The following is a 24,167-nucleotide window of genomic DNA, read 5'->3' on the forward strand; positions in this document are numbered from 1 at the left end:
GTCCAGGGGCAGAGCCCAATATTTAGAGGTCAAGGAAGATGAAGAGCACAAGGAAAGGGGAATGACAAAAGTATCTGGAATAGTAAGAGAAAAATCAGGCAATTGTCCTGGAAGCTAGAAAATGTTTCAGGGAGGAGAGAGATCAACAGTGTAAAATGCTGCAGATAGTAAATAAAGATAAAAACTGAGACACAATCATTGGATTTAGCAATGTGGAGGTGGAGGTCATTGGTGACGTTGAAAGATCAGTTTCACTGCTATAGTGGAAGCAAAACCCCAGTAGGAGTATGTTCAGAGAGCATTGGAGTAAGGGAACTGGAGACCTTGAAAATAGAGACACTTTCAAGGAGTTTTGCCATAAGGAAAGGGATGAAATTAGGTAGTAGCCACAGGAGAAGTTAGATCAAAATAGAGTTTTTCCTCCAACTTTTAAAAATGTTCATTTACATTTTTGTAAATGTAAAAAGTTGAAAGAATAGCACCGTACCCATATATTCTTCACCTAGTTGTAGCAATTGTTGACATTTTGCCATATTTGCTTTCTCTCTAGAGAGAAGGGTTTCTTTAAAGATTTTTTCAAACTGTGAAATATAATGCACATACAGAAAAGTCCACAAAACAAAATGTGTAACTCAATGAATGACCACAAAGCTAACACCCATGTAACCAACATCAGTATCAAGAACTAGTACACTGCCTGCATCCCTACAGCCCCCTTGTGCCCACTCCCTCCCATTAAAAGGTAACCACCAACCTGAATTTTCATAGTAATAACTTCTTGCTTTTCCTTCTAGTTTTACTGCATAATAGTGAATTTCTAAACACTACAGTTTCATTTTTTGCTTGTTTTTGAGCTTTAAGAATGGAATAATACATACAGCGATATTCTGTATATCTAACTTCTTTAGCTCATATGTTGTGGGTTTATTTCTCCATTGTATAGTATTCTGTTATAAAAATATGCCACCATTTATTATTCATTGTACTGTTTATGGTCATGTTGATTGTCTCCAGTTTTTCACTCATACGAATAATGCTGAATGCTGCTGTGAATGTGCCTGTATATGTATCTTGGTGCACATGTAAATGCATTTCTATTGGGTATATTACTAGGAGTAGAATTGCTGGGTCATAGGTATGTATAAATGCAACTTCCACAGCAAATACCAAAGAGTTTCCCCATTGGTTGTGCCAATTTACATTCTCATCAGCAATGTTTGAAAAGATGTTGCTCCACATCCTTTTCCTTCTTTTTCTTTTAAATGCTTGCCATCTTAGTGAATATGTTGTGGTATATCATTGTGTAATTAACATTCCCCTGACTACTGATGTTCTTTGACCATTTGGATATCATCTTTTGTGACACGCCTTTGAAGATTTTTGCCCATCTATAAATTTGAGTTGTTTAACTTCTATTGATTTGTAGGTGTTTTTTCTATATACTAGATATAAGTCCTTGTAGATTATATGTGTTGCACATCTTCTCTCAGCCTGTGCTTTGCCTTTTCATTTTCTTAATGCTGTCTCTATATGAATAGAAGTTCTTCATTTAATGTAGTTAACTGATCAGTCTTTCTGTATTGTGCTTTTTTGGGTTCTGTTTAGGAACTTTTCCTCTATCTCAAGGTAGATATTCCCTGATGTAATCTCCTAGAAGTTGTATTGTTCCACTTTCCACATTTAGGGCTATAATCTACCTGGTGTTGAGTTTTGTATATTGTCTTTCCTTTTTTTAGTATATGGATATCTAATGACCCAGTACCATTTATTGAAAGACCATCCTTTCCTCACTGTTCCACCTCTATGATAAATCAGATGTTAATGCGGCAGTTCATTCCTAAGCTTCGTGTTTTACCCCATTGGTCTATTTTCTTGCCTTGCCGTTACCATACTGACTTAATTACTATAGCTTTAAAATAAGTCTTGATATCTGATGAAGCAGTTAGTCCAACCTTGTTCTTTTTCAAAAGTGTCTTAGCTGCTATTGGACCTTCCATGTCCCTACAAATTTTAGAATCACCTTATGGAGTTTCATAAACAAAACAAAAGTCTTCTTGGGATCTGGATTGGAATTGCAATGCATCTATAGATAATAGAATTGATATCTATAAAATAATCGAGTCTTCCAACCCATGAATATAGTATATCCTTCCTTTCTTTTTTTTAGTTCTTCTTTAATTTTTCTCAATAAAGTTCATAGTTTTCTATGCAAAGATCTTGCACATTTTTTTGGTGTGAATTTATTTCTAAGTATTATTTGAAACTTTAAAGATTTTAATTCCTGTTTGTTGCTGGTGCATAGAAATACAATTGATTTGTATTTTGGCCTTTATACTGCAACCTTCTTAAACTTGCTTTTTAATTCTAGTAATTTATCTGTAGGATCCTTTGGATTTTCTATGTATATAACCATGTCATGTGTGAATAATGACAGTTTGTTTATTCCTTTTCTTCACTCTGAAATTACAAAATACCTCCTTATGTCTGTTAGTAATTTTAAAATGATAATGAAATCTTTGATTTATCTGGAATTTATTTTTGGTATACGGTATGAGATATGGCTACAAGCTAATTTTTTTTCCCCAGATGAATATCCTGATTTTTTATTTAACAGTTATTGAATAAGCCATCTTTCCCCAATAATTTGAAATGAGACCTTTATAATATATTAAATTCCTATGTGTATTTGACTGTATTTTTTATGGTTTTTCCTCTGTTCACTGATCTCTTTCTGTCTTAGTTATTGTAACTTTAAAATATTTTAATATATGGTGGGACTTTTTTATAGAGTATTTATTGCTATTCTTTTAAATTTGATTTATATGAATTTGAGAATCAGCTTATCTACTTCCAAAAGAAAATTCTGTGAGGATTTTTATTAGGAGAACTTGAAATTATACATTCTGTTTCTGATGTTGAGTCTTCCTACCCATGAAGAGGAGCTGCCTTTCTAATTGTTCTGTGTTCCTTAGTATTATAATAGAGACCTTGTGCATTTCTCATAATTTATTCCTAGACATTTGTCTTTTTTGTTGATATTGTTAATGAAGATATTTACTGCATTATATTTTCAAACTGGTCATTGTTTGCTTGAAGTTTGCATAGTAGTTTTTCTGTGAGTTAATTTTGTAATCCAACCACTGAACTAAATTCTCTTCTTGTCTGTAATAGTTATTCAGTTGATTCTCTTGTTTTTCCCCAGGTAAGCAATTATATCATCTCTAAACAATATACAATTTATTGCCGTCTTTCTACTGTTTATTTCTCTTCTTTTTTTTCCATTAAGGGGTTACAAGCAGGAGGGCTATATAATCTGATTACAATATTAAAGAATACATTGTCTGCAAAAGCAGAACCAAGGAAACTTTTTTGGAGTCCAGTACAGTAATTCAGGTACGAAAAGATTGTGGTTTGGGCTAAGAGACTGACAGCAGAGATGGACGGAAGTCAATAGACTGGAAATATATTTCAAAGGTAAAATATGTGACAGAGAACAGGCTGATCATATTATGTTAAAGATTTGCAAACATCTTGGAAATCTTCAGAATATAAGAATCATAGTTAGTTAGAAAGGACCATAAATATAATCAAGTGTGTACTCTAATCCTATCTTTTCTTGGATTCACTCCAACTTCCCAGCCACCTCCAGTGATAGCTCCCTACCTCCCATGTAGTCTATTCCATTTACTCAATTTACTCCGCAAACCCTTCTCTTCATCAGGTACTGGGTGGGGCCCTAAGAAACATGGGTAATCAAGATTCACTCTCCTCTCTGGGGGAACTCAGAGAAAAGGACAACTCTCTTAGAAAGTTTCTTTCCTGACAGATTCTGCCTTCTAGTTTCCTGTCTAAATTCTCTTATAGAACAAGGCTGATCTCTCTTCCTATGCTGCTCACACCCCAGATGTTTGTAAAGCTAATCATAGCCTTTTGGGGTTTCTTATCCCCTTTTTCTTTTTTTCTTTTTTTTTTTTTTTTAACCTGATCTCACTCCAAGTTCCCTCTTTATCCTGGTCCAAATTTAAGAAACTTGAAACTTGTACTTTTGTGTTATTTTTCTGAAGAGTTATTATGTCATATCTTTACCTTTACTCCATAATTCAATACCTGGGGAATTAGTGTTCATTATATATAGTTAGATATTCTTGTTCATATTTTTTTGTTTTGACTTAGTGTTTCCTTTTTTTAAACTGTCTTCATTAAGGAGTTAGTATGTGAAGTGTATAATTAGCTTTGGAAACAATAGACTAAAGAGCCATGTAATCAATTACCTTGCCAGGCTCAGCAAACACTAACTGGTTACAACGATAAAAGCATTTATCCAATGAAAAGACAGAATAAAATAATAATGCATATGGAAGGAAGCTCGCAAGTTGATTTGTGCTAAGTGAAATATAAATATATGATTTCTCCAAGATAAGCAACGGTATAGAATCTGCTTTTATGGATACTATATAACATCCAGTCCAAATAATAAGAATTTTTTTTCCCCAGTAGCCCATTACTCTTCCAAAGTAGTTACATTAATTATGTGTTCACAATCCCCATCCAATTTAACAGTCAGTATATTTAATGAACATGTTATCTTCTTGGCCAGCCATTTTTGTGTAACATTTGAATATAACTATTTACAGTATCAAAGTCTTAATGCAATTTGACATGTTTTCCCAAGTGAGTTGCAGAGAAGTGACGGGGGGAAGGCAAGAGGTTGTTTTCTGTGAAGAGGGTAACTGACCTTGGTCAATTCAGAATGGAGACAGCTGTGAATTATAATGGGTTCCTCTGATAATTGTCATATTTAAACTAAACTGATGATATGATAGCTCAGGGAATAATTCCTGGTGCTTTGCAAGTGTTGTGGGCAGTTTGCTTCCCTGCATGATGTAAGATAATTTTTTCTCCTTAAATCTTTTCTTTAAGCATCGGTAACTTGAAATAGTATAAATGGTTTTGCAGTCAGATATGTCCAACTTTGAATTCTGATATGAATCAGGACAATTCAATAGTTTTTTATTTTGCACGTTACTTAACTTTTCTAATTTGGTTTTTAAAAATTTAAATGGATTATAATATTTCCCTAATAAGGTTATTGTGAATTGAATTAATACAATGTGTGTGTATTATTGTCATTGTTCAATGTTCATATATATATATATATATATATATATATATATATATATAAAACCAACTAACAAAAACCCTTACTTAGTAGGTATTTAGTAATGTTAGAGGCCAAATTCCCCATCATGTGTTCCCTTTCTTTGCAATCCATTCATTTGCCTAAATTACTTCTCTCTTCTTGCATATCTGACATTTATTGGGTTAAGTTTTTTTGATTCTGCTTCTGAAATGCTTTTCAAATTAGTTTCACCACCTCCATTCTTTTTGGCAGTGCCTTAGTTCAGGATACTATTGTCTTTAGCCTAGATTATTGCATCAAGTTTTTAACTAAGGTTTTTCCCTCCCTCCAGTTCCCTTGGCACTTCCAGTACATCATCCAAACTGTCCAAAGATTCTCAAAACACTTTTTTTTTTTTTTTTTTTTTTTTGGCGATACGCGGGCCTCTCACTGTTGTGGCTTCTCCTGTTGCGGAGCACAGGCTCCGGACGCGCAAGCTCTGGACACGCAGGCTCAGCGGCCATGGCTCACGGGCCCAGCCGCTCCGCGGCACGTGGGATCTTCCCGGACCGGGGCACGAACCCGCGTTCCCTGCATCGGCAGGCGGACTCTCAACCACTGCGCCACCAGGGAAGCCCGTCAAAACACAATTTTGACTATGGCAACTTCTCTTGCCTAAGTATTATTAATAGCCAGTCTTCACTGCACAGATCTTGTCTTCTTCATCTTTCATCTCCGATATCAAACAGGGTGTTCTATGTTATCCACCCTCTTCCATTAGCTTCTTTAACTTTCTGTTATTGCATTAGGTTATAGCAAACTTTCTGAACAAAAAATGGCTTTTGAACATATTTTATTTTTTTAATATTTATTTATTATTTATTTATTTTTGGCCGCACCAGGTCTTAGTTGTGGCATGCGTGCGGGATCTTAGTTCCCCGACCAGGGATTGAACCTGGGCCCCCTGCATTGGGAGCATGGCGTCTTACCCATTGGGCCACCGGGGAAGTCCCTGAACATATAATAAAGATGTTCAGCTTCACTTAGAATGAGAGATCTGAAAATTAAAACTACGTAAGATATTATTTTTCATCAGTTTGGCAAAGATAAAAAAGTTTGACAATACATTATTTTGGCTAGGGTATGGGGAACTATTCTCATACGTTGTTGATGGGAGCATAAATTAGTACAATCTTTTTGGAGAATAATTTGACAATATGTATCAAAAATGACCATAACTTTGACCCAGCATCCTATATATCCTACAGAAATATACATACAAGATATATATGGAGAATATTCACTGCAGCATTGGAACAGCAACAGGTAGAGAATAACCAAAATGTCTATCAACAGGGTGATGGTTATGTAAATTGCAGTATATCCACAAAATGTAATTCTAAAGAGTCAAAAAGAATGATGCAATCTCTGTGCAATGATTTTTTTTTTTTCCTTTCTTGCGGTACGCGGGCCTCTCACTGTTGTGGCCTCTCCCGTTGCGGCCTCTCCCGTTGCGGAGCAAAGCTCCGGACGCGCAGGCTCAGTGGCCATGGCTCACGGACCCAGCCGCTCCACGGCATGTGGGATCCTCCCAGACCAGGGCACGAACTCGTGTCCCCTGCATCAGCAGGCGGACTCTCAACCACTGGGCCACCAGGGAAGCCCATGTGCAATGATATTTTTTAAATCTCTAAAATAAACTAAAATGCAGAGCAGTATATGTAGGATGCTATCATTTGTATAAAAATTTTAAAAGATACGTATGCATGTATATTAAGTATTAAAACATCTCTGGAGTAACATACAAAGGATTGAAAAGAGTGATAACCTCCAAGGAGGTAAACTAGGATAGACTTACGCTTTATGTTCTTCACTACTGTTTGAATTTTTTTTTTCACCAGGCACACATATTATTTTTCAAAAAAACCCCAGAGCAATGGCTAAACAAACTATGGCAGATCACCTTGATGATATATGAGTCTGGTACTGTGCTGAATTCAAAACAGTCCTATGAGATGGCATTGTTCATCTCTAACAAAAAGCTAAACTGATGATGGATGAGATGGAATGTCTGGACAAGGTCCCCATGTCATTAAGAAGCAGAAGGGATATGAGCCTGGCCCTACCTGGCACCAACTCCCTGCAGCCTGCCTCGGAAGTACCTAAATTGTGAAAAATACCCCATTTTATTCTAGGTATGACTCTGCATGTCTGTGCTGTTTTTTCACTAGATTGGAAGCTTCTTGAAAGCAAGAGCCATTCATCAGTTTATCATCAACTACTATCACAATGGCTGGGGTGTGGTAAGTGCTCAGTAAAAGTTTGTTGATATCAACAGATGATTTTCTTTTAGCAACCAGATATTTATGAGATGTAAATGCTAGAACCTGTCATCTTTTGTAAAAGGTAGAATATTTTGTTTTAATTTTTTTCGGCTACACCGCGCAACTTGAGGGATCTTGGATCCCCGACCAGTTATTGCATCCGGGCCACGGCACTGAAAGCACCAAGTCCTAACCACTGGACCACCAGGGAACTCCCAAGGTAGACTATTTTAATTTCTGTCTTCATTGTACCAAGCAATTTAAAATGGAAAAAATTGAGCTTGCCTGGTGGCACAGTGGTTAAGAATCCACCTGCCAATGCAGGAGACGCGGGTTCAAGCCCTGGTCCGGTAAGATCCCACATGCCGTGGAGCAACTAAGCCCGTGCGCCATAACTACTGAGCCTGCGCTCTAGAGCCTGCGAGCCACAACTACTGAAGCCCACGTGCCACAACTACTGAAGCCCACGTCCCTAGAGCCCATGCTCCACAACAAGAGAATCCACCACAATGAGAAGCCCGTGCACTGCAAGGAAGAATAACCCCCGCTCGCCACAATTAGAGGAAGCCACGCACAGCAACGAAGAACAAAAGCAGCCAAAAATAAATAAATAAAACAAATAAATTCATTAAAAAAATAAAAAGGAAAAAGTGGAATCTTGATGGTAAACACTGTAGCCACAGAATTCAGGAGCAAGCTATTCTCTTTGATGTTTGGTTTTCTAATGCATAAGAGAATAGTACGAAACATTCTAAAAACACGTGCCTCTCCACATAGCTGACAGAGGCAAGTGTGAGACTGACCTTGTGGATTATCCTGTGAAAAATTTCGCTCGATGCCTTTTGTTTCTAGCTCCGTTTGGACTGCTCAGAGCAGGAGTTGTTGGCCCCGAGCCTGTTTATGCCTGGAGGAGCTCTGCCTCATGTCAGAGGATTTCTGGCCCTATCAGCTCTAGTGACCTGCTTCTGAGATGTGCAAACACTACACTCATTGCAGAGCTTCTAGACTTTGGAAAACTGTGGTATTTAGACTCTCCAGAGCAATCAGCAACTCCTAAAAGGTATTTGTTCAAAGCCAAACTGAAAGTTACTAGACATTTTCCAAAATAGTGCTTAAAGCAATACTTAGTTCACTGAATCTGAATTTATTGGTCTCCTCTAATTTCCCATCTTTTCTGGAGGTGTGAGTCAACCAATGGTGAACAAGGGTGAGGGGCTAGGATGTGGTTTGGGTCTATCAACTGAGACTTAAAACTTGGGTTTATCAACTTAGAATCTCAGAGAATTCCTTTTCCAGCATCACCTGGGCAAAGCAGAAAAGTAATAAAAATAGCACAGACTGAAAGCAGGCTGACCAGAGTTTGAAACTTGGTTCTGTCAACAACCGGTCATGTGACCTTGGGCAAATTTCTTAACTTCTTTGAGGTTTTGTGTCCTCATTTTGCAATGTTGTGGTAAGAATTTGATAGATCATCATCAGCACACTTCCAGGTGTGTTTTAGGTGCTCAATAAGTCTTGATGAGCAACATGAGTTGAATAACATACTTAAGATGACTGGCATATAGAGGAGTTTAATAAATATTAATTCCCTCCCTACTCTCTACCCTCTCACTTTCAGTTCAGGCTATATGTTGCCCTTTGGTGAATTTTTCCCCTTCAAGATTGCTCCCAAAGGTCATCAAAGACTATTTTTAACCAGAGAAAAAAAATTAAGGCAAAAAGGGAGCATGCAGTGGAAATGTATTCACTTTAGCTTCCAAGCCCCAAAGGGATGACCTTGTTTTTCTATTTGTTTGGTCAAGAATAAACCTGTGCAACGCTGTTGAGCAGAGAAAATTTTTAATTTTAGTTTTTAAAACTGTTTATAGTGTTGCAAAATAGATTAGAAACTACAAATGGAGAGCGGCCATCGCCAAACCATGCATTAGAATCTTCTTACACTTTTATTACAAAGGCACCATGGATCAGTAGCTGAGCACATAGCTTTAATCTCTGACCAACCTAGATTAGAGTCCAAACTCTGTCCCTTATTTTCCTTGTGAGCTTGGGCAATTTACTTAACCAATCTGAGCCTCAATATGCTTATCCGTAAAATGAGGCTAATAACAGTATCCACCTCATAACAGCACTATTTACAATAGCCAAGACATGGAAGCAACCAAAATGTCCATCGACACATGAGTGGATAAAAAGGATGTCGTATGTGTATATATATATATATATATATATATATATATATATACATACATACATACATACACACACACAATGGAATGTTATGGAATATTACTCAGCCATAAAAAAGAATGAAATAATGCCATTTGCAGCAACATGGATGGACCTAGAGATTATCATACTAAGTGAAGTAAATCAGACAAAGACAAATACCATATGATATCACTCATATGTGGAATCTAAAAAAATATAAATGAACTTATTTACAAAACAGAAATAGACTCACAGACATAGAAAACAAATTTATGGTTACCAAAGGGGAAAGTAGGGGGCTGGGGGAGAAAGGGATAAATTAGGAATTTGAGATTAACATATACACACTACTTTATATAAAATATATGAACAACAAGGACCTACTGTGTAGCATAGGGACCTACTGTATAGTTATTCAATATCTTGTAATAACCTAAAACGAAAAAGAATCTGAAAAAGAATATATATATGTATTATATATGTATATACATATAACTGAATCATTTTGCTGTACACCTGAAACTAACACAACATCATAAATCAACTATACTTCAATTTAAAAAAGAAAAGGGTATCCACCTCATGAGTTTTGTAAGGATTTAATTAAATAGTTACTATGCTTACAATGGTGTCTGGCATAAGGCTCACTCTCAACAAATTGTAGCTGTTATTTTCATCATCTCATTTAATATAATCCCACAAGCCAGCTACCATTATTGCCTCTATTTTACGAATAAGGAAACAAGAGTCTGAGATGATGAATATAAAAGTATTTAGCATATCACCAGGCAAATAGTAAAAGCTCAAAATATGTGAGCTTAAAAAAAAAAAGAATAAAAGCAATGTTCCCCAACCTGCAGATCAATATCTGTGATTAGAACTTAAAGTCGAGTACTGATCCTTTATGCTCTGCAGGCATTTTGAGTAGAAAGAGGAAACTAAAATGACCTATTAACTTGTCTATCTACTCCCATGTGCTAGGAGGATATGGCCAGAGTCCCCATACAGCTAGCATGTAGGTGCTGCACGTGCTCAGTAAATATTTGCTAATCAACTAAGTGAAGCAGTGAGCACACAGCGGCCCTGTTCTGAATCTTTCCCATCAGGAGATGTTGTGCAGTTCCCGTTCCTGACCTACCCCCCTCTTCATTGTGACTTCCTTCCTCATCTTAAACCTTCAGGAAAATTAACACGGGACCCTCCTCGCTGAAAGATAAGAGGATGTGTGCCTTCAACAAAACACTTGAGCATTCCTGGAGATGTCAACCCTGCAAATTTCACCCAAAGTCCAAAAACTGGGCTGACCACATCTAGTTGAGAAACCATAGTAGAGTCTTTATTAAAAGTAGGCACCTGATGGACTTCCCTGGTGGTCCAGTGGCTAAGACTCCATGCTCCCAATGGAGGGGGCCCGGGTTCGATCCCCGGTCAGGGAAATAGATCCCGCATCTGCAACTAAGACCCGGCATAGCCAGATAAATAAATATTTAAAAAAATAAAAGCAGGCACTTGAAAGATTGTAACATTTTGAGGGGATGAGCAGGACTCATGTTGTTTTGGAAAGGAGCATGTTTAAAGCCTGAATAATAAATAGTTAAGCATTGAAAAACTTACTTGCTTCAGTGATGCATAGTACAGGGAATGTGCCCAGCAAATGGTAGTTTTTATTACCAGAAAGAAGGGCAAGGGTTGAGGCCAAATCCCTTAATAATAAGTTCTCATATCCAAAAGCTCAAGTCCTCAGAAGATGGTCCTCAGAAACAGGATTTTATTGGTATGTTTACAAATTGCCTAGAAGACAGGCAGCTGTGATGGGAGTAATTGTGAGATTTAAGGTTAGAAGAATTTAGGTCCCAAATCCCAACACTAACATTTTTAGGCAGTGTGAATTGGATTAATCTCCTGTCATCTCTGAGATTTGCGTTCCCCATATGAAAGTAATTCCCAGGATTTTTCTGAGTAACAAGAGAAACGTGGATTATAGCCCTTTATAAATTGTGAATTACTCTTAAAAACACTAGCAAGTCCTTTTGTCTCTGGCCCTGTACCAGCGATGCCCTAAGAAAGGAAATACGGTGCTGTGCCTGAGGCGCCAGTTTTCCCATCAGATGGGCTGCAGAGATCTCATGAACTCACAGCCACTCTTGTATCAGATGCTGAGTTACTGACAGGGTAGAAGGGGACATGAAGGGGATCTGGGACACAGGAAATTCCACATCAGCTTTCTCAGATCTATCTAGCAAGGAACTCTTCGCCATCGTTCACCCTCATCAGGAAAACTCATCTGCACTCTCAACTTTCTCAAGGAAGAAATCCCTCTTACAAAGGATCCAGGAACTTGGAGGAAAAAGGGAAGCTGGAGGAAGAATGTTATTGCTCAGCACTTTGTTTTCAGAATATTCCTGCAGTGACTTTTCATCTTCAGACTTTTTCATCTTCATGTCAGTGTGAACAGCTGGCATGTTTCATGAGATCTTTCTTACAGCAGCAGTGTGGTGTCACACACAGAGCTTTAGAGTGACTCAAGGCTTGGCTCCAAGGCCCTATCCTTTCACTAATGTGTGACCTTCAGCTGATTTCTACTCCCTTTGAACTACGGCTGCTTCTGAAAACTAAGCAAAGCCATGGAGATAGAAGAAACATCACTTCTTAGCTCAAATTTTTGCTCTCAGAAGCCACACTTTTAGTTCCCAATTAGATTTCCTCTTGAATTGGTCTCCAAATGATATTTCCTGAGTTATTCTAGTCTCCTCTACGGTTGTGACCTCCAACACGATCTTCTTAATCTGAGTACTTAGTGCCCAGGCCTGAACCCAGCACACAATATGTTCTCAGTACATGATTGTTAAATAACCAATTATAGGTATTAACTTAAAACTCATTGTAATCTCTTTGAGTGAAGCCCCCAAATTACCCACACAGTGCAAAGCAGGTGCTCAAGAAACACAAAGTGATTAATTCATCCGTTCTGCATTTATCATCTCTTCCACCTGCTTCATTTGCATCTTCTCATCTTTGGGAAGTTGAGATTTCCTGCTGTGTTTTCTGTTTCCCAGCTGTCACCAACCACTAGTACAAACTGCCGTCTTCTTGGAAAATCTCCCCTTAAAGGTAGGGTTTCCAGGTTTAGCAAATAAAAATATATGACAGCAAATTAAATGTGAATTTCAGATAAACAGTGAATAATTTTTTTAGTATAAAGGTGTCCCATACAACATTTGGGTCATACTTATACTAAATTTTTTAACAGTTTATCTTAAATTCAAATGTAACTGAAATCTATATTTTATCTGGCAACCCTACTTAGAGGGTCTTACCCCAAGCATAGACACCAATATGAAAGCTGTCATTTCTCGAAATTACACCTTTTAGGCTCCATGCTCATTAACTAGTCAGTCCCCAAACATGCCTAAGGAGAGAGCAAGCTGTTTTATTTTCCTTCAAGCACAGGCCCTGCTCAGAGTGATATGTTGGAGAAGAGAGAATCAAGTCTCTTAGTTTCCTTGCTGATCTCAAGTTTCCTTCCTTCCACCAATGAGCTTCTCTCTCTCTCTCCTCACCCATGGGATAGGTGCTTATAGAAATATTCCATCAGCACCCAGAAATCAGAGTATCCAAACACTAAACTTTGCCGCTCCCAAAACCAGTTTATCCTTCCAAATCTCCCTGCTGCTGTCATTGAAACAGAAACCTCACCTTCTCCAAACACAGGAGATGTTTTAACTTCTTTTAACGTCTTTTGTATGTCTTTTTGTTTAATGTCTTTTGTATGTCTCCTCCTTTTGTGTGTATTAAGTCACAAAGTCCTGGGTTTGTCCTTTTTTTTTTAAATTCATTTATTTTATTTTATTTATTTTTGGCTGCATTGGGTTTTGTTGCTGTGCATGGGTTTTCTCTAGTTGCAGCGAGCCAGGGCTACTCTTCGTTGTGGTGCGCGGGCCTCTCATTGCGGTGGCTTCTCTTGTTGCAGAGCATGGCCTCTAGGCACAAGGGCTTCAGTACTTGTGGCACGCAATCTCAGTAGTTGTGATGTGCAGGCTCAGTAGTTGTGGCTCATGGGCTTAGTTGCTCCGCGGCATGTGGTATCTTCTGGGACAAGGGCTCAAACTTGTGTCCCCTGCATTGGCAGGCAGATTCTTAACCACTGCACCACTAGGGAAGCCCCTGGGTTTGTTCTTGCTGCTGTTTTTTATTTTTTGTTGTTTACCCTGCAGAAACATCTCTTGGACCTGCCTCTTCCATTCCACTTCTCCAGCCAGCCCTGCTGATTTAGTGTCATCACCTGGGGCCTGGATTGCAGCAACAGCATCCCAGTTCTTCTGGCTCCCTGCATCTGTGCAACTTCTAGTAAATTCATTGTTATATAGTGCCCTTTTCCCATCTGTGATTCCCTTTTGGGAGAGGCTGGCATGAGTCTCTATTTCCTGTTTAACAAATAAATACCAGGCTTCACAGCCCAGTCTTCAAGGCCCCAAACCTATATAGCTTCTTCTCCATGTCTGCTTTCCATAGACTGATGAAATCCAATTTCTATTTGCCAGTACCTGCTTCTGGCAACACCAACCCCATCACCGTATTAGCTTTGAGTCCCTAAATCCCTTCCTTCTCCTCCTCTGGGTCAATCCCCATCCCTTGCCTCCTTCAAAACCCAGCCCATTAGAAGATAACAAAGCCAATCTTGGGGTGAAGCAGGTCTTTCCAAATGAAAGAAAGCAAAAGATGAAAACATAAAGGGATTGTACAATAAATTTGATTACACAAGAATGAAAATTTTCTTTATGTCAAAACTTCCTATAATCAAAACAAGAGAAACTAGAGAAAATGTTTACCATGTATAACAAAGTTAATATTCTTGAAATAATTTTACAAACCAATTAGAAACAGACATTCCAAAAGAAAATGAAGAAAAGATACTAGTGTGTAACACACACACAACGTAGGAGAGGCCAAGGCCGAAAACATGAAAAACCATAATACTTCAGTAGTAATAGAGAAATGCAATTAAGATAAAGATGAGCTTCCCTTTTCCTTTATCAAATGGGCATTTTTAAAAAGGATGATGGGACTTCCCTGGTGGTCTGGTGGTTAAGAATCCGCCTGCCAATGCAGGGGACACGGGTTTGAGCCCTGGTCCGGGAAGATCTCACATGCCGCGGAGCAACTAGCCCGTGTGCCACAACTACTGAAGCCCACGCACCTAGAGCCTGTGCTCGACAACAAGAGAAGCCACCACAGTGAGAAGCCTGCGCACCGCATGAAGAGTAGCCCCCGCTCGCCACGACTAGACAAAACCAGCGCGCAGCAATGAAGACCCAACACAGCCAAAAATAAATAAATAAATAATAAAAATTAATTAATTATTTTAAAAAATTTTTAAAAAGGATGATGGTGTCAATATGAGTGCAAGAACAGGATTTTTCACACATGTTTTAGCAATCAATTTCAGGGTGTTTCTTGTACTTCTTTAAAATTGCATAGATTTGAAAAAATATTACTTTTTTACCTTATTAACAGTGTTTCCCAATTTTTCTACAGTAAATATGTATCCTTTTTATGGTTAACAATATACACAAATGCATTTTTTAAAATCCTATAAAAATTAAAATGAAGATGAGGAGAGAGAAGAAGGAAAGTACATTATCTTAACTCTGAAAGACATGGTTTGGGAATCCCTGATGGCCAGTAACTAGCTGTGATTAACCTCTCAAGTCTAGAATCCTCACCTCAGGAGCTGTTTTTAAGATGAAACCAAAAAAATGGTGTGTAACCTGTTGCCACAGTACCTGGCATTTTGTAAACATTCAAAAAATGGTGGCATCTATTATTATTCTGTTGTATCCTCAGCATCGAGTTTCAGTGTTCTGCGTATAGTAGGTGCTAAATTAAAATATCTGACTGATGATGTGATCTTATCTGGACCTTTAATATTTTCCTCTACTGACCCCAGACTCTCTTTCCCCTTTTCCTTTCCTCCTGCCTCTTCCACATCTGTCTAGCCATCCCCTTTCTCCTTCTCATTACACTCCATGTCTTATGGAACAATATTTCCCAAGTACTCTGAACAGCATTTTTCAAAATGCAACTCCCAAAGCCACTGACTTGTCAGCCTTACCTGAAGGTCAACAGCAATGACAAAGGTTGCCAGTCTTCTCTTCACTCTTTTACTAATACCTGGCCTGAAACTCACCTGTCCTCGGGATGCTTCCTTTGCTTGACTGTACCTGAGTCTGCTCACATGAGTGCTTCCTGGTGGCTTGTGAAATGTCTGGCTGCTGGCCTTTTCTTTCCTCCAGGCTGAAGCTAATTCTATGTTTCTTATGATGCTTCCTGCATGTTCGTGTTCATCAGTCTTGTAAATTGTTTACAGCATTTACTAGTCAGCAAAATATCCCCCTTCCCTTTCTTGTCTTCCCCCCTTCATCCCTTCCACTTCTTCACCCTCTCCTCCTGAAAATATAATTATTAATTTTTTTTTCTCTGACATAAATTTGTATTTGCTTTGGGAAAGTAGGATGAATGCTTTTGTGCCTATGACCCATAGGCACAATATTGACTATATGTCCTTGTGTTATATTGATATTTCAGAAACATACACTAAATACTTTAGGGCAACTGATAAGAGATAATAACAGCAGGATGTGATGCTGCAACAAGCTCTGGATTCTCTCCCTCATAACCTCATAGCTGTTAAAGTATGTGATTATGGGATGTATCATTAGACCAGGTTTGAATTCTGTCTCCAATACTGTACAACCACAGGCAATTCACCCATCCTCTCTGAGCTTTAGCTTCTTCATCTATAAAAAGAAAATGATAACATCTATCTCAAAAGGTGAGAATTAGGGCTTCCCTGGTGGCGCAGTGGTTGAGAGTCCACCTGCCAATGCAGGGGACACAGGTTCATGCCCCGGTCTGGGAAGATTCCCACATGCCGCGGAGCCGCTAGGCCCGTGAGCCATGGCCGCTGAGCCTGCGCGTCCGGAGCCTGTGCTCCGCAATGGGAGAGGCCACAGCAGTGAGAGGCCCGTGTAATGCAAAAAAAAAAAAAAAAAAAAAAAAAAAAAAAGGTGAGAATTAAATGTATGTAAAGCATGTAAGAGACAATCTAACACAGAGTAGGAGTAGGGACACTCTAACATAAAGAGAAATGTGAATTTCCCCCTCCCTTTCCAAATTCATTAATTCCATGGGGATTTATAATCCAATAGAAAAAACCAAGACCTGCATAGATGAAGTAAACACTAAACACAGTCAAAATGAATTTATCAAACACATAGCATATACCATGTGCCAAGTACTCTACTAAAAGCATTTTGCAAACATTACCTAATTTAATCTTCACAATGCTTACTATTATATCTCTGTTTTAAGATGAGGAAACTAACATCCCACAGATCCCACAGTTAGTAAGAGGTGGAGCCCAAGCAATCTGGTACCAGTGTTCATGTTCATAACCACTGTGTCGTACATTTCTCACTCATGCCTTGCACATAGTAGGAACTGAAGAATTATCTTCAAGTCTCTCCTAGCCTTTTTGACCAAATCAAAGAGTAATGACCACACATTCCTGGAAAAGCACACCTTACCTAGTCTTTGATCAAAACAATTGACTACTTTGCAGACAGGCTAAAACTCCAACCCAGTCTGGTGCAAAGGAACCAAACTGGGGTATTTTTTTACTGTCAATAGGCTAGCTCCCCTAGGGCCAGTGACTCTGTAATAATAAATACCCTAGGTTGGGAAGAGGTTGACATTTTTTAAAGGTCCCTTTGGACTCCACAGATTTTTTCAGAGAGATATCATTTGGTAAGCCCCTTTAATATTTGTTTTCTCATTTAATTCTCATAGCTACCTTATAAAGTATCATTTATAGACCTAATTTATACTGACAGAGAAACTGGGGCTCATAAATGTTCAGTTCCCCAAGTTCACCCTAGCCAAGAAGTATTTAGGATTTGAACTTTGGACTGTCCAAAGCCACTGAAGTTTCCATTATCCTACTCTTAGAAATGGCAATATCTATAAGGCTGTCCTTATCATCACTGGGTCCAGATGCCTCGCCTGTGGACTCAGAGTTCTGACTACTTGTGTGAACCCAGTGTGCACATTTGGAAGTACTCTCTGTTCTCAATCAACAATGAAGGAGTAACTCTGGCAATAACATTTTCTCTTAAAACAGAGCATTTAGAGTAAGTCTTCAGGACACCAAAGTAGTAGCTGCAACTTAAAGCCATGATAAGGGGCAGAGAACATTTTGTTCTAGCCAGTCTGTGACTCTATCCGTCAAATTAATGATTCCAAAAGACTTTGAAGGTTCAGACTGCTATAGAAAGACTAATTGGAAAAGCCCTGGACCTTGATTTTATTTAACCCTGATTCAATAATATTAACTGCTTGCCTTGCTGGGTAAGTTTTGTTGTGAGTGCCTCTTTAAGACATTTGAGGATGTGGCTAGGAATATGGTTGACACCTCCGGTGTTGATATTTCCTATTGAAATCATTATGGACACCGTCTTAAAATTTTTTTTATTGAAGTATAGTTTATGCACAATATTATATGAGTTTCAGGTATACAACATAGTGACTCACAATTTTTAAGATATACTCCATTTATAGTTAGTATAAAATATTGGCTATATTCCCTGTATTGTACAATATATCCTCATAGCTTTTTTTTTTTTTTTTTTTTTGCGGTACGTGGGACTCTCACTGCTGTGGCCTCTCCCACCACGGAGCACAGGCTCCGGATGCGCAGGCTCAGCGACCATGGCTCACAGGCCCAGCCACTCCGCGGCATGTGGGATCTTCCCGGACCGGGGCATGAACCCGTGTCCCCTAGCATCGGCAGGCGGACCCTCAACCACTGTGCCACCAGGGAAGCCCGCTTATTTGTTTTATGCATAGTAGTTTGTACCTCCTAAAACCATATCCCTAACTTGCCCCTCCTCCATCCCTCTCCCCACTGGTAACCACTAGCTTGTTCTCTATATCTGTGAATCTGTTTCTTTTTTGTTATATTCACTAGTTTATTTATTTATTTATTTATTTATTTATTTATTGGCTGCATTGGGTCTTCATTGCTGCATGTGGGCTTTCTCTAGTTGCAGCGAGCAGGGGTAACTCTTCACTGAGGTGTGTGAGCTTCTCACTGCAGTGGCTTCCCTTGCTGCAGAGCATGGGATCTAGGCGTGCAGGCTTCAGTAGTTGTGGTGCGCGGGCTCAGTAGTTGTGGCTTGTGGGCTTAGTTGCTCCGCGGCATGTGGGATCTTCCTGGACCAAGGATCGAACTCGTGTCTCCTGCATTGGCAGGCGGATTCTTAACCACTCCACCAGCAGGGAAGTCCCTACTTTATTTTTTACATTCCACATATAAGTGATATCATACAGCATTTGTCCTTCTCTGACTGACTTATTTCACTTAGCATAATGCCCTCCAAGTCCATCCATGTTGCTGCAAGTGGCATTATTTCATTCTTTTTTATGGCTGAGTAGTATTCCATTGTATATGTTTACCACATCTTCTTTATCCATTCATTTGTTGACACTGACTTTTCTTGAAGTAAACAATGCAACCCCTAGAAGTTCCACAAATTTATGTTTTTAAGCAGAACCTCAGCTCTATTCAAAAAGAAATTCCGAAATTATTCCATCTCAAGGCTTTTTTTTTTTTTTTTCCTGTATGCGGGCCTCTCACTGTTGTGGCCTCTCCCGCTGCGGAGCACAGGCTCCGGATGCGCAGGCTCAGCGGCCATGGCCCACGGGCCCAGCCGCTCTGCGGCATGTGGGATCTTCCCGTACTGGGGCATGATCCCGTGTCCCCTGCATCGGCAGGCGGACTCTCAACCACTGCGCCACCAGGGAAGCCCCAAGTGATGTTTTTTTAAGTTAACTGTATTGAAGTATAGTTGATTTATAATATATTAATTTCTACTGTACAGCAAAGTGATTCAGTTATACATATATATACATTCTTTTTCGTATTCTTTTCCATTATGATTTATCACAGGATATTTTATATAGTTCCCTGTGTTATACAGAGGACCTTGTTGTTTATCCATTCTATATATATTCAATAATAATTTGTATCTGCTAATCCCAAATTCCCAATCCATCCCTCTCCCACCCCCCTTCCCCTTGGCAACCACTAGTCTGTTCTCTATGTCTGTTTCTGTTTCATAGATAAGTTCATTTGTGTCATATTTTAGATTCCACATATAAGTGATATCATATGGTATTTGTCTTCTCTGTCTGACTTACTTCACTTAGTGTGATAATCTCTAGGTCCAACCGTGTTGCTGCAAATGGCACTATTTCATTCTTTTTTATGGCTGAGTGGTATTCCATTATATATATGTACCACATCTTTATCCATTCATCTGTCGATGGACATTTAGGTTGTTTCCATGTCTTTGCTATTGTGCCACAGTGAACACTGGGGTGCATGTATCTTTTCTAATTATTGTTTTCTCCGGATATATATCAAGACATGTTTGTTTTTTTTGCGGTACGTGGGCCTCTCACCGTTGTGGCCTCTCCCGCTGCGGAGCACAGGCTCTGGACACGCAGGCCGAGCGGCCATGGCTCACGGGCCCAGCCACTCCGCAGCATGCAGGACCCACCCAGACCGGGGCACAAACCCGTGTCCCCTGCATCGGCAGGCGGACCCTCAACCACTGCACTACCAGGGAAGCCCCCAAGACATGTTTTTAATGAGAAAATTATCTAGTTCTAAGGTGAAGATCAAGCTAAGCATAAGAACAAATGGATTCTGAACCCTCATTAACCTAGATATCACCTATTTAGACTTGGTGATAATTTTGACTGCGTTTAGGGTAAATTAATCTTAGCTTAGCAAACCCTTTCTTCTTAAGACTAACTCACAACGTGGAGTTCCTGGATACTTAATGGATCTGTGAAAGTGGTTATGGAGGTTTCAGAACAATTTCCAACCTCAAGTGGGACCTATCAGGCTAACTCACATGTTAACTTTGGTGTTGTAATGATCTATTCAGTGTGACAGATCAGCTCCAATGGGCAGTCACAGATGATCTTAACTATTTAAATAAATAATGAAACAAATAATTATCATGAATTATTGTAGTTTGGTTGACAACATTTTTCAAAATTTGGGATACATGGTGTTAGGGGGTGGGGTCTATGTGTACAAAAAAGAAGTCCTTGATGGTGAAAAGTTTGGGAATTACTGTCCTAGAGTATAAATTAACAAAATCAGCAAGACCACAGAGGGATGTGTAAAATGTAGTATACTTTTATGTATATTACCCAAAAACTCGAATGGGAATAACTGAAATGTAACAGTGGTTGTTTTTGGTTTATAGTCTGTAGGCAATTAATCATTTTCTTGTTTTCTGTATTTTTTGGATTGTATTTAATGAGTGTGCATTAATTTTTAATTGTAACTACATATAGGTTTTGTAATTTAAAAATCAGATCATGATTTCTAAGCAAGTATTTTAGAGAACGCTAACCTATACACATTTATGTATTATTCTTTTAAAAAGTTTTATTTTGTATTGGAATATAGTTGATTTACAATGTTGTGTTAGTTTCAGGTGTACAGCAAAATAATTCAGTTATACATAAACATATATCTATTCTTTTTCAGATACATTTCCCGTATAGGTTTTTACAGAATATTGAGTAGAGTTCCCTGTGCTATACAGTAGGTCCTTGCTGGTTTTCTGTTTTATACATACTAATGAATATCTGTTAATCCCATACTCCTAATTTATCCCTCCCTTTCCCCTTTAGTAACCATAAGTTTGTTTTCTATGTCTGTGAGTCTGTTTCTGTTTTGTAAAAAAGTTCATTTGTATCATTTTTTTTTAGATTCCACATATAAGTGATATCATATGTTATTTGTCTTTCTGTATTATTAACATGTTTCATTTAATCAGGTCCTTAACACCACTACATTTTCCCCTATTTTATCCAACTGAGACCCAAAACGTATACCTAGAAGTATTTAATACTTTTAGATTGATGGTGAATAACCTCTTGGGGGTCTGAATTTTGATATTGGCTTGCAACATCCAGAAAATAACATCAAACCTGTCAATTGATTGGTAATAATCTAAAAGCGGGTAGGCCGGGGACTTCCCTGGTGGCACAGTTCTTAAGAATCGCCTGCCAATGCAGGGGACACGGGTTCAATCGCTGGTCCAGGAAGATCCCACATGACGTGTAGCCACAAGTACTGAGCCTGTGTGCTGCAACTACTGAAGCCCGCATGTTCTAGGGCCCATGTGCCGCAACTACTGAGCTCGCATGCTGCAACTACTGAAGCCTGCGCGCCTAGAGCCCCTGCTCTGCAACAAGAGACCTTGAGGGTAAAGTCTGTGACTGTTTATCTTTGTATTCCCAGCATTTAGCCTAATTCCTGGTTCATGGCCAGGCTCAGTACATGTTTGCTGAATTATTAGCAAGATGACAGGTCTGATGCTGTGATTTGCTTCCCTTGGTAGAAATAAAAACCATAAAGATACTCTGGATTACTTGTTTTATGGGAAAAAAAAATAGTGTATTGGACCAGGTGAAGGACAACCTGGATGTTAGTCCCAATCCCAGAACTTCCTACCCAGTGAAGTATATTCTTTGAATATTTTTCACCTCTTTGAACATCTATACCCTCATCTATAAACTGGGATATGATGATCTCACAGGGCTGTAATGAGTATCAAGTCAGCGATTGTGGGTAAAAGCTTTTTGTAAATGACCTAGTAAGCTTCAGGCAAGAACAAATTTAAAACTGCTCAAGTTCTGAGTTTGTCCTTTTTAAGGCAGCAATAATCCCCAGAAAATTCTCTTCCCAATCCTCTGGGCACAAAGATAACTATGCTATAGTTCAGGTCTCTTCTTATTCCTAGAGCCTCCGTGAGGTGAGGCAGCTTTCAAATTTTGAGGCCCCTCATCTTGAATCAGTCTTCTCCCTCTGATGTAGCTAGTATTAGGGATATCTAAATTTCATTTAGGATTAACATTTGTGAGAAGGCTTTTCCTTGCTCCTTGCAGATTCAATACTGAAGAGTGGCCAAAAGCTGAGGCCTCCTTGTGCTTGAAACCTGGGCTAAATGGCTCCAGCACATGGAATACCCCTCCCCTCAGCCTCTGAAAACTGGGCCTCTTAGTACCGTGAGAAAGAATGTAACACTCATGTCGTTTTTCTCCTGTTCTTTGAGTCTCACCTTGATTTGCTCTAGCAGGCTAAAGAATTTAGCCACTAAGTCAATGAGAGGGAGTCCTTAGGATTTAAAGACTTTTGGGAAGGGTAGAAGAGGGGGCACCGGGGAAGATTACAAATGAAAGAAGTGCCTTCTAATTGGTTACCCTTAGGGATGTTTTCATGGGCCTCACCTAGGGCTATACTTAGGATCAAATGGAAAGATGGGATCATTAACTCTGCCCTGGAATGCAGTCTAGCAGCACTGAAGAGATGATTGCTACCCTCTGATTCCTCCTGGCTGGCTGCTCACAGAGGCTCTGGTTGTTGTTGGGAGCTGTGAGCATTTTGCAAATTTCTCCAGTGTTCCTACTGCTTCTGTTTTCATGATAGTTGTAACTACATTTTCCCCTTTATGGGAGAAAGGACCTTTTTCCTTTATGGTGCCTCTAATCTCAGATTAGGTTTTTGAACTTTAAAGATTTCCTTTCCAGGCCATATGTGTCCCCACAAACACAGGAACAACTATAACATTCAGTTGTTCAAACCTGCTCCATTCAGACGATTTCTACCACATTGGCCATATTCAATCTTATGTATTAATTCCTAATCTTTGCCCCCATTATTGCCCCCACCCAGAATGCTCCTCCCTTGTTAATCTTAAATCATCCTAGGAACTTCTCTGGCCATCCAGGGGTTAAGACTCTGTGCTCCCACTGCAGGGGGCACGGGTTCAATCCCTGGTCAGAGAACCAAGATCCTGTATGCCGTGATGCCAAAAAAAAAAAAAAAAAAAAATCCTTCTATAACCAGTTCTCAAAAGCCGTCTCAATTTAATCCAGATTTACTCAAGCTACTATGTATTGTGTAGTAAGCAGTGTATTAGATTGTGGAGACAGAAAGTTTAAGGAAATGAGAATGTGGTTCCTGACCTCATGGCACTCACATTCTTGGAGGGAAGGAAAGCAGGAAAACTCATTGAATAAAATGTGATCAGAGATATCACTTTTAGCCACATGGGAAATACACATGACTGAAAGGGTTTGGGGCAACTCATATATCTTCTATGAAACTGTTTTGAACCATTCAAACTCACACTTACGTATATTTACTGGAAACTCATTATACTCAGAGTCAGTTTAGTTGATGTTATTTTTGTGTCACAATCAGATTTAAGCCCCTTGAGTTTAAGAACCATATTTTTTTGTATCCCACCAACGGCACATAACACTCAATAATATTTATTTGGCTTAATAGTTGGTTACTTGATTTGGAGAAGAATGGAGTTGAAGAAAGAGCTTGGATTGGGGAATCCGGCAGCGCTGAGTTCTAATTT

At 39.0% G+C, this 24,167-nt stretch overlaps 1 long non-coding RNA gene across 4 annotated transcripts in view; it reads left to right on the top strand.

The window, feature by feature from the left end:
- The window catches only part of LOC132526202 (uncharacterized), a 36,526-nt gene extending 22,120 nt beyond the window's left edge, over window positions 1-14,406 (top strand). For 3 of the 4 annotated variants that reach the window (XR_009542491.1, XR_009542492.1, XR_009542489.1), the window contains 4 exons: window positions 3,287-3,393; window positions 6,388-6,512; window positions 7,021-7,663; window positions 13,866-14,406. This is a non-coding gene — a long non-coding RNA (uncharacterized LOC132526202). Of the gene's footprint in view, window positions 1-3,286; window positions 3,475-6,387; window positions 6,513-7,020; window positions 7,664-13,865 lie in introns of all 4 variants that reach the window. The other variant, XR_009542490.1, reaches the window with a different exon arrangement.
- The last annotated feature ends 9,761 nt before the right edge of the window (window positions 14,407-24,167 follow it).

Source organism: Lagenorhynchus albirostris, chromosome 9 (genome assembly GCF_949774975.1).
Source record: "Lagenorhynchus albirostris chromosome 9, mLagAlb1.1, whole genome shotgun sequence".
NCBI lineage: Eukaryota > Metazoa > Chordata > Mammalia > Artiodactyla > Delphinidae > Lagenorhynchus > Lagenorhynchus albirostris.